The sequence below is a fragment of the Danio rerio genome, chromosome 6, assembly GCF_049306965.1.
Source record: "Danio rerio strain Tuebingen ecotype United States chromosome 6, GRCz12tu, whole genome shotgun sequence".
In the NCBI taxonomy this organism is placed as follows: domain Eukaryota; kingdom Metazoa; phylum Chordata; class Actinopteri; order Cypriniformes; family Danionidae; genus Danio; species Danio rerio.
In genome coordinates, this window is record NC_133181.1 from 1,268,836 (window position 1) to 1,283,278 (window position 14,443).

Sequence of the window (14,443 nt, forward strand, 5' to 3'; positions counted from 1 at the left end):
GATGAATAAAGGGACTAAACTGAAGGAAAATAGAGGAATAAAGGGATAGTTTACCGGGTTTTGTTCTTCTGTTTTACACAAATGAGATATTTTGAAGAATGCAGGGAAGCTGCAACCATCAACTTCCATAGTAGGACAAACAAATACTATAAAAGTCAATGGTTACCGGTTATCAGCATTCTTCAAAATATCTCATTTGTGTTCAACAGAACACAGAATCTTAAATCAAGCAGCATTTTCTAGACAAGCAATAATAATAATAATAATAATAATAATAATAATAATAATAATAATAATTATTATTATTATTATTATTATTATTATTATTATTATTATTATTATTATTATTTTAATAATAATAAAAATAACAACAACAATAATAATAATAATATTAATAGTAATGACAATAATAATAATGATAATAATGATAATGATTACAATAATAATAATATTAATAATAATGATGAAAATAATAATAATAATAATAATAATAATAATGATGATGATGACAATAATAATAATAATAATAATGACAATAAAAATAATAATAATAATAATAATAATAATAATAATAATAATAATAATAATAATAATAATAATAATAATGATAATAATAATTATTATTATTATTATTTTAATAATAATAAAAATAACAACAACAACAACAATAATAATAATAGTAATGACAATAATAATAATAATAATAATAATAATAATAATAATGATAATAATGATAATGATTACAATAATAATAATAATAATATTAATAATAATGATGACAATAATAATAATAATAATAATAATAATAATAATAATGACAATAATAATAATAATGACAATAATAATAATAATAATAATAATAATAATAATAATAATAATAATAATAATAATAATGACAATAATAATAATAATAATAATAATAATCACATTTCATTTAGCGCTTTTCTGGACACTCAAAACACTTTACATATTGAGGGAATCTCCTCATCCACCACCAGTGTTCAGCATCCACCTGGATGATGCGACGGCAACCATATTGTGCCTGACTGCACAAGAAAACAAGAGTGTTCTGCTCCCCCCATTGGCAGATTATTCAGCTTGTTTTAAGGAAAAACTCACTTCATTTTGTCTCATTATTAATTAATAAAACGTGACAATATTGTTTTGCTTGTCCAGAAAATTCTTGATTTGAGAACTTTCAGATACTTGGATTAGCAACAGGACTAAACCTCAGCCTTTTTGCAGCGTATGAAACCTCTGATGAGGATCAACACTTAGATCTTCAAGATAAACTCTGATATTGCAGGTTTCGACAGTAAAGGGTGTTTGGTTTTGTTTCCATTCATTGTTGTCCTCTGTGTGAGGAAGCGGGCTGATATGTGGCTTCGACCCCAGAAAGCCTGAAGAAGAAAAAGACGAAGGAGAAAGGGGGAACGGGACGAATACAGGGGGCGGCGGAGAGGAGAAAGGGACAGAAGGGCAGCGAACAAAAGACGAGTGAAAGAGTGAAGCAGCTTTAAGAGGCCAGTGAATGGAGAAACTCAGCCATGTGGAAAACTGATCCAGTGTGTGTGTGTGTGTGTTTGAGTGTGTGTGTGTGTGTGTGTGTGTGTATTTTTTTGCATGTGTTTATGTCTACTTGTGCTTGTATCTGTGTGTGTGTGTGTGTGTGTGTGTGTGTGTGTGTATGTCTGTCTGTGTGTGTGTGTGTGTGTGTGTGTGTGTGTGTGTGTGTGTGTATGTCTGTCTGTGTGTGTGTGTGTGTGTGTGTGTGTGTGTGTGTTTGAGTGTGTGTGTGTGTGTGTGTGTGTGTGTGTGTGTTTGAGTGTGTGTATGTATATTTATGTATGTGTGTGTCTGTGTGTATATTTCTGCATGTGTGTATGTCTACTTGTGCTTGTATCTGTGTGTTTGTGTGTGTAAGTCTGTCTGTGTGTGTGTCCTGTCTGTGTATCTGTTTGTGTCTGTGTGCATGTAGATGGACGTCCCGAGTGAGTATGTATGTGTGTGTGTGTTTGAGTGTGTGTATGTATATTTATGTGTGTGTGTATTTTTCTGCATGTGTGTATGTCTACTTGTGCTTGTATCTGTGTTTGTGTGTGTGTGTGTGTAAGTCTGTCTGTGTGTGTGTCCTGTCTGTGTATCTGTTTGTGTCTGTGTGCATGTAGATGGACGTCCTGAGTGAGTATGTATGTGTGTGTGTGTGTTTGAGTGTGTGTATGTATATTTATGTGTGTGTGTATTTTTCTGCATGTGTGTATGTCTACTTGTGCTTGTGTCTGTGTTTGTGTGTGTATGTCTGTCTGTGTGTGAGTGTGTCCTTTCTGTGAATGTCTGTTTGTGTCTGTGTGCATGTAGATGGGCGTCCCGAGCGAGTATGTATATGTGTGTGTGTGTGTTTCAGGAAGGGTGTGTAGACGTTCAGTAATGTCTGCTTCAGTAGCCGGACTCTAATTTAATTAAAGTCTGCTTTATTTTTTCAGCAACAGGCCGGAGAGCCCGGAGCTTTCTCTGCTCAGCTCGGACCATCCGGGTCCAGCTCACTTACACCATCTGTCCCACACTCACACACACACACTCACACACACACACACACACATACAAAAGAGCTGTCGGACACCAAAGCACAAGTGACGCAAGAAACTCAACGCCAACAAAACTGAAAAGCACATGAGCAGAGAGAGATCTGGTCAGCTTGACTTGAGGAAAGATGCAGAACTACATTAAATATAATAATAATAATAATAATAATAATAATAATAATAATAATAATAATAATAATAATAATAATAATAATAATTAAGCAAGTGTGTTTTTAGGTACTGAATGATGTTATTTTAAATATGTGAAGTGATAATGGATGATAAATACGATTGCTATATATTCATAGACTGCATGAGCTGAGACACATTTTTTATTTTTGATAACATATATTAATATTACATCACACTTTTGCATATATAAAATTGAATGCACCAGTAGACTCATCAAAGTTGAATCCTAAAACTATTGCCTTTAACTCTTATTATTAAACTGTACCTAAAACACATATTCTTGTCTTGACTTATTGAACAACTTCAAATATATACTATATATATTATACTATCACACATATTGTACTACACTCTCAGAAATGACGGTATATGAGCTGTCAATGGGGTGGTACCTTTTTAAAAGGTACAATTTTGTACCTAAATGGTCGTTATTAATACTTCAAGGGTACAAATTAGTACCTAAACAGCACAAATGTGTTCCTCTTAAAATGTCTAGGTACTAATATATACTTTTGAGATACCAATATGGACCCTTTAAGTACAAATGTGTACCTTTTGAAAAGGTACTACCCCAGAGAAAGCTCACATACCTTTATTTCTGAGAGTGTGCATAGCAAATCTCAAGACTACAAAACTAACATCTAACATTTATATGTTAAAACATTTGCAAAGCTGCTTTAAAAAACAATGTGCATTAAGAAAAACTCATTTATTTTAAGAAAACGTAATGGTAAAAACATTAGCAGGGGCAGTTAAAACTTAAAGTTGCTCCACAAAACATAACATTTAGATTTGTACTTTTTGCATTTAAATTTGAAGTAGCTGATTTTGCAAATTGCAAAGCTGCTAAAAAACAATATGCATTACAAAAATCCCTTTATAAACGAATATTTAAATGCAAACATTAAATCATTTATTTATTCATTAAAAAAAAAACGGTAATGATAAAAGACATCAGCATGGCCAGTTAAAACTTAGAGTTATTCCACAGAAACCAGCATAACATTTAGATTTTTACCTTTTGCACCTAAATGTTAAGTACCTGATTAGTATTACAATGCAAATTTCAAAGTCGCTTAAAACACAAAGCGCATTATGAAAAGTACTTTGTAAATAATGTTTAAAGGCATACAAAAAATTTTTAACACAACAGTAACGACTAAAGTCATTGCTATTTAAAACTTAGTTATTCCACAAAAACTAGCATCTAACATTTCGATTGTTACATTTTGTTTTTCAAGTACCTGATTTTTATTGCATTGCTAATTGCAAAGGTGCATTTCGGAAGAAAAAAAATCACTTTAAAAATGCAAACATAAATGCATGCATTAAATATTTGATTTATTTTTTATTTTTTATAACAAAACGGTAAAGATAAAGAACATTAACATGGTCAGTTAAAACCTAAATCAATTCCACAAAAACTGACATCTAACATTTATTTTTTACAGTTTGCATTTCATTTTCGAGTGCCTGATTTTTATTGCATTGCAATATGTAAAGCTGCTTAAAAGAAAAGAAAAGTGTATTACAAATCTCACTTTTAAAATGCATATTTAAATACATGCATTCAATAATTCAGTTTATATTATTGTTTGAACAAAACAGTAATTCTAAAATACATTAGCAGGGCCAGATAAAACAAGGTTATTCGACAAAAACTAACATCTAACATTTAGATTTTTACCTTTTGCATATAAATGTCAAGTGCCTGATTTTTTATTACAATGAAAATTGCAAAGCTGATTAAAAAAACAAAGTGCATTATGAAAAGCACTTCAAATAAATTAATAATATAATTAATCAATTTTAAATAAATCAATTTAAAAATATAAAGTTTTACACTTTGCATTTCTTTTTCAAATGCCTGATTTTTATTCCACTGCAACTTGCAGCTGCTTTAAAAAACAAAAAGTGCAATACAAAATCACCTTAAGGATGTAAATTTAACTGCATACATTAAATGCTTTATTTTATTTTATTTAAAAAAGATGATAATAAAAAACCTAGCAGAGCCAGTCAAAACCTAAAGAAATACCCTCCCAAAAAACTGATCTCCAGTGGGACATGGGGGGGGGGCATCATTGCAGGTGAGCGCGGGGGCTAACAGGGGTATCTCCGGCTCTCACATCCGTCAAGCAAAGGAAAAAGGTTAAAATTAGAAAATTTAATTTATTTGATAATTTCCCAGAATAATTAGAGTTAATATGGGTTAATTAATATGCAAATCTCTCAGCAGATGTTCGACAGTGAGTGTTGCGCGTCTCCCGCATGCGTTTGGCTGTCAGTTAGTGACCGTAATTGCCGTAACTAACCAAATACACACAAAACCTTTAGCGGGATAAAACGCTTTCTGCCCCAGTCCCGGCACACCGCCACTTCTCGCGCACAAAGACGCACAATTTCTTATTTTCTCCGCTCTGAAAGGGCCTTTTATGTGGCGGTGGTTTCAGCGGTGAATGAGGCGAACGTTCGGCACGCTTCACTTTTTCTCTCGCCGCTTTATATTTTCCATAAATGTGTATAAATATAAAAGGCGAACAGAACGACACCTGCTCTCGGGCTTGTCGTCTTCGCACCTCAAATGTGAATGAACAGGATGAGGAACGTGAAAAATGCTCCTCGACTCTCTTTTCAACCAGGTTGCTCATCAAATATTGATGCAACTCCAAAAAGTCCTCAGCTGTGATCGCTTTAGTGCCTATTTGACTGCAGCTGATCTCCGAGCGCTGTTAAAACATTCATTGGAGAGCGTACACACACACACAGATACACACACACACATACACTTGCAGGTCTTTCACTGCTGTTTACCTGAGAAACGCACATCGAGAAACACACACCGCAGGGATGAGCATCATCTCAGTGCTTCAGGTTAACTGAATACCTGATAACCCACAGTCCGCTATAAACAGTAAGACAGACACAGTGAAAAACTAATGATTCACTGCATTTAATAGATGTTTTGAAGGTAAGTGTTTGAAAACTATTAATACAGGCTGAATTTATACAAAGTAATTAATTTCATTATTTGTTAAACAGATCAGGGATGGCTATCTGGAAGCACTTTATTTATGAAATGGATATGTTTATAAACATTGTTTTTAATAACTGCTGTGTTTATTTTAGTATTTATGAATGCAACATTAATTAATTATTTTATTATATTCACATATTGACAAAGTTTAATAAATGGTACTGCTAATAAGAAAGAAAGAAAGAAAGAAAAATAGAAAGTAAGAAAGAAAGAAAGAAAGAAAGAAAGAAAGAAAGAAAGAAAGAAATGAAATAAAATAACCATCAACAACTGAACAAACAAATGAACAAATGAACAAAAAAACTAAATAAAAAAGGAAACAAATTATGAAATAACCAATGAACAAACAAATAAACAAACAAATAAATGAGCAAACGAACAAACAAATGAATGAAAAAACAAAAGCACAAAAAAGTAGGAAATAATGAAATAGCAAATTAGCAAAGGGACAAATAAATGAACGAACAAACAAGTGAACAAACGAACAAACAAAGAAAGGATTGAATGAACAAACAAACAAATAATGAACAAATGAACGAAAAAATATATGAAATAGCGAACAAACAAACGAATGAACAAACACACGAACGAATGGGAGAATGAGGGGAGAAAGAAAATAGAAATAACCAATGAACAAATGAACAAATAAATTAACAAACAAATAAGCGAGCGAACAACAAGCGAACAAACAAACGAAAGAAAGAAAAAAGTTAAGAAATAAATAAAGAAAGAAAGAAAATAACCATGAACCAGTGAACAAATGAATGAACGAATGAACAAACAAACAAAATAAAAAAGTAAAAAAATTATGAAATAACCAATAAACAAACAAACGAACAAATGAAAAATATTATTGAAAAAAATTATTGAACAAACGAAAGAAAGTTATAAATAAAGAAAAAATATTAAATAACCAATGAACAAACAAATGAACAAACAAACAAAAAAAATTTACAAAAAAAGAAGACAGAAAAAAATGATAAAATAACTAATGAACAAAACAAATGAGCAAACGAACAAGCGAATGAGCAAACGAACAAACGAATGAGCAAACGAACAAACGAAGGAACAAACACACGATTAATGAACAAATTTAAAAATGAACAAACATATGAATGAACAAACGAAAGAACAAATGCAAGAGTTATAAATAAAGGAAAAAATATAAGAAAAAGACAGAAAGAAAGAAAGAAAGAAAGAAAGAAAGAAAGAAAAAAAGAACTATTAGTTTAATTAAGACTATTAGTTGAAAGTGATTTTTAAAGAGCTTATTGGAGAAGACTAAGGCGTGATTTTAACTTTGATTTATCCATGAAGAGGCATGAGTTGTACAAGTGTTGCACATTATAATAATAAATGAATAAAGTAATGATTTTACATTACATATGTAAAAAAAGCTAACAGAACTTAAAAACTGAAAATAAAAACCTACAGAAACAAAAGAAAAGACTTGTGTGATGTTTAAAACTATATTAATTATTTATAAAAAAAAAATTAAAATAATAAAATAAATAAATATTTAATTTAAATGTATTATAAATAATTGAATAAATAAATAAACAAATATTTTGTTAAAATCTTTTATAAATAAATAATTTAATTAATTAATTAAATGCACAATTTAAAAAAAACAAAAAAACTCCAGGGTATATGCATTAAAATGATATGTAATATTTCGAACTGGTTTTGTCCGCTGGTGGACTTTCTGTGTTTACTCTGGTCGACTTTCGCTCTCTCTCAGTAGGGCAGGTAGTGGAATGCGCTGACGGCTGCAGTATGTTGTGACGGCTGCAGTGTGTTATGTTGTGTTGTGTGTTGTCGGTTTTTGTGTGGGTGCGGCTGTCACAGCGCAGTGTTATCAGACACGCAAACTATTTAATAAGAGTGAGGCATCTGATCTGCTTTGCATCTCTCACACACACACACACACACACACACACACACACACACACACACACACACTATGTAGCCATTTATTCGCTGTGTACCAAAGCATTTCTCAAAATTACAGTGTACAAAAAAGTTATGATGTGTGACCCTGTCAACAGATTCTCGACACACTCGAGAAGTCAGCATGTCAAAGCAGCACAGATGCTCAATGCATTTAAATGCTCGGTCTATATTAATAAAACAGGACTCCATAAAAATAAACGGCATGCAAACTCAAATGTAAGCAATCGTCATCAAATTTAACATTAGTCACACACTGTAAAAATGAGCAGTTTTCAGCATTTTGTGATTCATGTTTTCATTTTCCCCAGTTTATTTACGCTTATGAGTTGCATTATGGGATGTTAATCTTTCCTCCAACTATTTATTACGTCATTTGAAAGAAAGAAAGAAATCATCAATCATCATCAGAGCTGATTAAAACATTACAACATACACTCAATGCATTTTAAAAGATACATATTTGTACCCAAATAGTCCACCGTGGTACCTATAGGTGCATATTAGTACACAAATGTAACTAAAAAGTACCTTGAGGTACCAATATGGACCCTTCAGGAACAAATATGTACCTTTTGAAAGGGAACCCCCCAGTGACAGCTCCTGTACCTGTATTTCTGAGAGTGTACACTGCCTATATTATTAAAACAGGAGTCTTTAACCCAAATAAACAGCATGCAAACTCAAACATAAGCAAACGCACTAAATTAACTTAGTCACATCTGATTAAAGCATTAATGCATCTACATAGAGCATTTCCCTGATCGTTTTTAGCAAACGAATAAGAATAATAGGAGCTCTACAATAACACACAGCTCTGTCAGAGTGTGTTAATGGCTCAACACAATCTGAGACGTAATTATGCTCTGTAACGGGATCATTTGACTGTGATTTGCTTTGATATAAATAAGGAATGAGCATATGGCAGACAAAGCTAAGGTGTGCTTTCTTTTCTTTGTGAATAATGCGCTGGGATGAATCATTGACAATGACCGTCTGTTAATCAAAGTAAACACGGTGAGTCTTTACAGCAGCGCTCAGCTCATATGTATTTTCCTTATAGTTCTGCGGTGCGACTAGCAGGAGAATCCTGAGATAAGTGCATGCTGAGAACAGCGTTTTCGAGTCGCTCAAGGTTGCACAACATTCCTGGCCCGCAGTCCAGCAAAACCCTTATCTGTGTCCGACAGAGTCCCACCTGAAGATCCGCAGGAGTTTCTGCAAAATCAGACATGTTTACACAGCTTCACGCTTTGGGACGAAACATTGCGCGTTCACAAATGAGGACTTGAGGCCCGTCTGCCACTTTGAGAGTCTCAAACTGAGATCCAGATTATAAAGTCTGCATTAAAAAGTCTGAGATTTGAGGCATTAATAATAATAATAATAATAATAATAATAATAATAGTTCCTCCCTATGTTGGTGTGGGTTTCCTCCGGGTGCTCGCGTTTTCCCCACAGTCCAAACACATGCCCTATAGGTGAACTGAATAAGCTGTGCGTGAATGAGTTTGTATGGGTGTTTCCCAATATTGGGTTAGCATCTGAAAGGGGATGAGCTATGTAAAATATATGCTGGAATTGTTGGCGGTTCATTCCACTGTGGTGAGCCCTGAGAAATAAGGGACTAAGCTGAAGGAAAATCAATGAATGACAATAACAATAGTTGATATTAATAAAATTAATATTCATCAACTTGATGCTGTTAAATACAGCTACATTTCTACGTGTATGAATGCAAAATTATTAAAATAATAAAGCAGTCTCTTGAACGTCTGTCTCTCAATTTAGTTAAAATCAATAGAGCCAATTTATTTATATATAAATACAAAACAAACTAGAAAAAAGACAAGTATAATATTAAAAAGATTAGTAATTATTCATAAAAATAAAAGATAATTTAAACAAACAAATAAGTAAATAATAAAAAAATAAAAACAATAAAAATAAATACATACATGTAAAAATATAATAAAAATAAATTAAATAAAAATAAAAATAAAATAAAAATAATAATAAATAAAATAAAATCTATAAATTAATAATTTAATTAATTTAATTACATATAACAATTTAAAATTTTAAAAATACATAAATAATTAAAAAATACAAAAATTCAAAAATAAAATAAATAAAATAAATAAAAAAATAAAAAATAAAATAAAATAAAATAAAATAAAATAAAATAAAATAAATAAAATAAAATAAAAATAAAATAAAATACTCAACTGTATGTGCTTTCAGAAGATATGCAATTTTTCTGACTCATTTGTTTCCACTGGCTGACTATGTAATATTCATAAATTTGCAGATTTCAAAAACAAATCTGCACAGAAATAGCAAATAAAAATGATTAAAAAAAATAATAATAATAATAAAAATGTCAACAGATTCTGTCTAGTCACTTTCTCTATCAATAATAGTACTAATAATAGTTATTATAAGTAAAAATCTGACCCCCATAATATTTCAATATTACTTTATACCATTTTCATTGCATGATCACAACAACAATATTCAGTCGGTGGTCTAAAACAGCCAGATCCAGTGCACAGATCACTAATCATGCATTAGAATGTCATATATGAAAATAAAATAAAAAACATATGCATGAATAAATAGTTCACAAGCAGTTCTATAACATGTTTTTACATGCCTTCTAAAATAAAGAGCATTACTAGTAAGCACAATGTACATGTTGGGCTTAATATTAAGGTTTTTTTAGCAAGCCAAACCTTTAAGATGCAAGACTTTTATACATACATTTCATACAGCCTCTCTCTCTCTCTCTCTCTCTCTCTCTCTCTCTCTCTCTCTCTCTCTCTCTCTCTCTYTCTCTCTCTCTCTCTCTCTCTCTCTCTCTCTCTCTCTCTCTCTCTCTCTCTCTGTGTTTCTGTCATAAGTAAAGAAAGGAAAATGACATCTATCAACCTGATGCTGTTAAATGCTGAGGCCTTTCTGTGTGTATGAATGGAAAATTAATAAAATAATAAAGCGAGCAGGGCGGTGGGTGAAAACAGTCTCTTGGATGTCTTCCAGGCGGGGAGGGAGGGGTGGGGGGGAGGCTACATTGCATTCATTGTAGCGTAGAATTTTCCTGATGCGTTTCAGGCACAATGAGAGGGTGAAATCGGTGCGAGGGCAGGTTTTTAGGGGAAAAGCATCTGTGCTCAGGTCGATTACTGTCATAAAACTCTGCCAGAGCCCAGCTGGGGGTCAGCCGGGGAGGGGGCGAGAGGTCCTCAGATGGTATAAAGATCAGAGCAGGACTATCCAGGTGAGAGGTAGAGCCCCCCGGACAGCCCAATCTGAGCTGCTCATTCAGATGCTAATGAGAGGGTAAAGCACATCTGTTCCCCCCCACCGCTCGGGGTCTTTGTCACCTGAAAAGCTCCCCACCAGGTATCAAACAAGCTGCAGGAAACAGCCCCTTTTTCATCCTGTTACCTCCGTTTTCCAATCAGCAAATGAGGCCCTGGTGACAACAGGGGCCCCCGAGAGCCCGACAGGACCACCGATGCCCCACACGCACCTGACACAGTTACACAGCCCAATTAACCCCCACAACACACTGTTTAACTCAAGCGCTCGCTTTACTAACCACAAGATATTCAGTCATCGATTAGACTTGGTGAACATCCCTGTGTGCATTACTAATGCATGCTCTAATGAATGTGTCTAGATTTATGATGGCATCCACTACACTCTATTAACTGCACTGCATAAAATATTCTGGATTATGTGTGTTTTTCAGTTTATTTTCAGTTGTGAATTTGCATTATGGGATGTTGATCTCTTCTTTGTCCATTTTTGAAGTTGAAAATTTGATCCCACTTTATATTAAGTGGCCTTAACTAATATGTACCTACATAGGCATTAATAGTTTGTTAAAATGTACTTATTGTGTAAATACATGTATTTACTGTGTACTTATGCTTGATTAAACACGTATGTAATTACATCTGTAATTAACTTTTGTGATTACATTTATAAATACACTGTTGACCATCCCTTACAGCTTAACCCACCCTTAAACCTACCCATGCCACCAAACCTGTCCATAACCCAACCTCTATCCCAACTCAAAAGCACCACAAGTGTTCTCAAATACATTATAAACACAGTAAGTACATTGTATTTATTTTTTTTATGTAAGTACATAGTAGTTAGGGACACTTAATATAAAGTGGGACCAAAAATTAAACTCTACAGTTTACCAAAGTGCTTTTATTTACATTTTAGTGGTTTGAAATAATGTAAGAAATACTATTTAGAGGAATAAGATATCCGGTGATCAATTAGACTTAGTAAACATTTCTGTGCATTATCAATGCATGGTCTAATGAATGCATCTAGTTTTACGGTGGCATCCACTTCACACTATTAACAACACTGCAAAAATATTCTGGATTTTGTGTGTTTTTTTTGTTTTTTTTAATTTACAGTTGTGAATTGCATTATGGGATGTTGATCTCCGCTTTTTTGATGTTAAAAATTCAACTCTACAATTTAAAAAAGTGACTTATTGACATTTTAGTTGTTCGAAATAGTGTATAAGAAATAATATTTAGAGAAATAAGATATCCAGTCATCAATTAGACTTAGTAAACATCTCTGTGCACTACCAATGCATGGTCTAGATTACTAATGCATGCTCTAATAAATGCATCTAGATTTATGATGGCATCCACTTCACACTATTAACAACACTGCCAAAAATATTCTGGATTATGTGTGTTTTTCAGTTTATTTTCAGTTGTGAATTGCATTATGGGATGTTGATCTCTTCTTTGTCCATTTTTGAAGTTGAAAATTTGATCACACTTTATATTAAGTGGCCTTAACTAATATGTACCTACATAGGCATTAATAGTTTGTTACAATGTACTTATTGTGTAAATACATGTATTTACTGTGTACTTATGCCTGATTAAATACCTGTATGTAATTACATCTATAGTCAACTTTTGTGATTACATTTATAAATACACTGTTGACCATCCCTTACAGCTCAACCCACCCTTAAACCTACCCATACCACCAAACCCGTCCATAACCCAACCTCTATCCCAACTCAAAAGCACCACAAGTGTTCTTAAATACATTATGAACACAGTAAGTACATTGTATTTATTTTTTTGATGTAAGTACATAGTAGTTAGGGACACTTAATATAAAGTGGGACCGAAAATTAAACTCTACAGTTTACCAAAGTGCTTTTATTTACATTTTAGTGGTTTGAAATAATGTAAGAAATACTATTAAGAGGAATAAGATATCCGGTGATCAATTAGACTTAGTAAACATTTCTGTGCATTATCAATGCATGGTCTAATGAATGCATCTAGTTTTACGGTGGCATCCACTTCACACTATTAACAACACTGCAAAAATATTCTGGATTTTGTGTTTTTTTTGTTTTTGTTTTTTTATTTACAGTTGTGAATTGCATTATGGGATGTTGATCTCCGCTTTTTTGATGTTGAAAATTCAACTCCACAGTTTAAAAAAGTGACTTTTATTTACATTTTAATGGTTTGAAATAATGTAAGAAATACTATTTAGAGAAATAAGATATACGGTGATCAATTAGACTTGGTAAACATCTCTGTGCATTACCAATGCATGGTCTAGACTACCAATGCATGGTCTAATGAATGCATCTAGTTTTACGGTGGCATCCACTTCACACTATTAACAACACTGCCAAAAATATTCTGGATTATGTGTGTTTTTTTTTTTAATTTACAGTTGTGAATTGCATTGTGGGATGTTGATCTCCGTTTTATTATGTTAAAAATTCAACTCTACAATTTGAAAAAGTGACTTTTATTGACATTTTAGTTGTTCGAAATAGTGTATAAGAAATACTATTTAGAGAAATAAGATATCCAGTCATCAATTAGACTTGGTAAACATCTCTGTGCACTACCAATGCATGGTCTAGATTACTAATGCATGCTCTAATAAATGCATCTAGATTTATGATGGCATCCACTTCACACTATTAACAACACTGCCAAAAATATTCTGGATTATGTGTGTTTTTCTGTTTATTTTCAGTTGTGAATTGCATTAAGGGATGTTGATCTCCGCTCTGTGGACTTTTAATGTTAAAAATTCAACTCTACAGTTTAACAAAGTGACTTTTACTGACATTTTAATCATTTGAAATAATATAAGAAATAATATTCAGAAAAAAATAAGATATTCAGTCATCAATTACACTTGGTAAACATCTCTGTGCATTGCCAACGCATTGTCTAGATTACTAATGCATGCTCTAATGAATGCATCTAGATTTACGGTGGTATCCACTACACTTTGTTACCAGCACTGCAAAAATATTCTGGATTATGTGTGTTTTTCTGTTTATTTTCAGTTTTGAATTGCATTATGGGATGTTGATCTTTCCTCTGTCCACTTTTAATGTTGAAAATTCAACTGTACAGTTTACCAAAGTGACTTTTATTAACATTTTAGTTGTTGGAAATAGTGTACAAGAAATAACATATAGAAAAATAAGATATCCAGTCCTAGTAAACATCTCTGTGCATTACCAATGCATGGCCTAGATTATAATGCAGGGTCTAATGAATGCATCTAGATTTATGATGGCATCCAAAACTGTTTGTGAAAAAAAAGATCTGTAAATTAACCATGTTTTCTGTTTATTTTCAGT

The 14,443-nt window shown here is 32.4% G+C and overlaps 1 protein-coding gene across 6 annotated transcripts in view; it reads right to left on the reverse strand.

Annotated features, from left to right (window-relative positions):
- The window catches only part of zeb2b (zinc finger E-box binding homeobox 2b), a 231,619-nt gene that overhangs the window by 51,741 nt on the left and 165,435 nt on the right, over window positions 1-14,443 (reverse strand).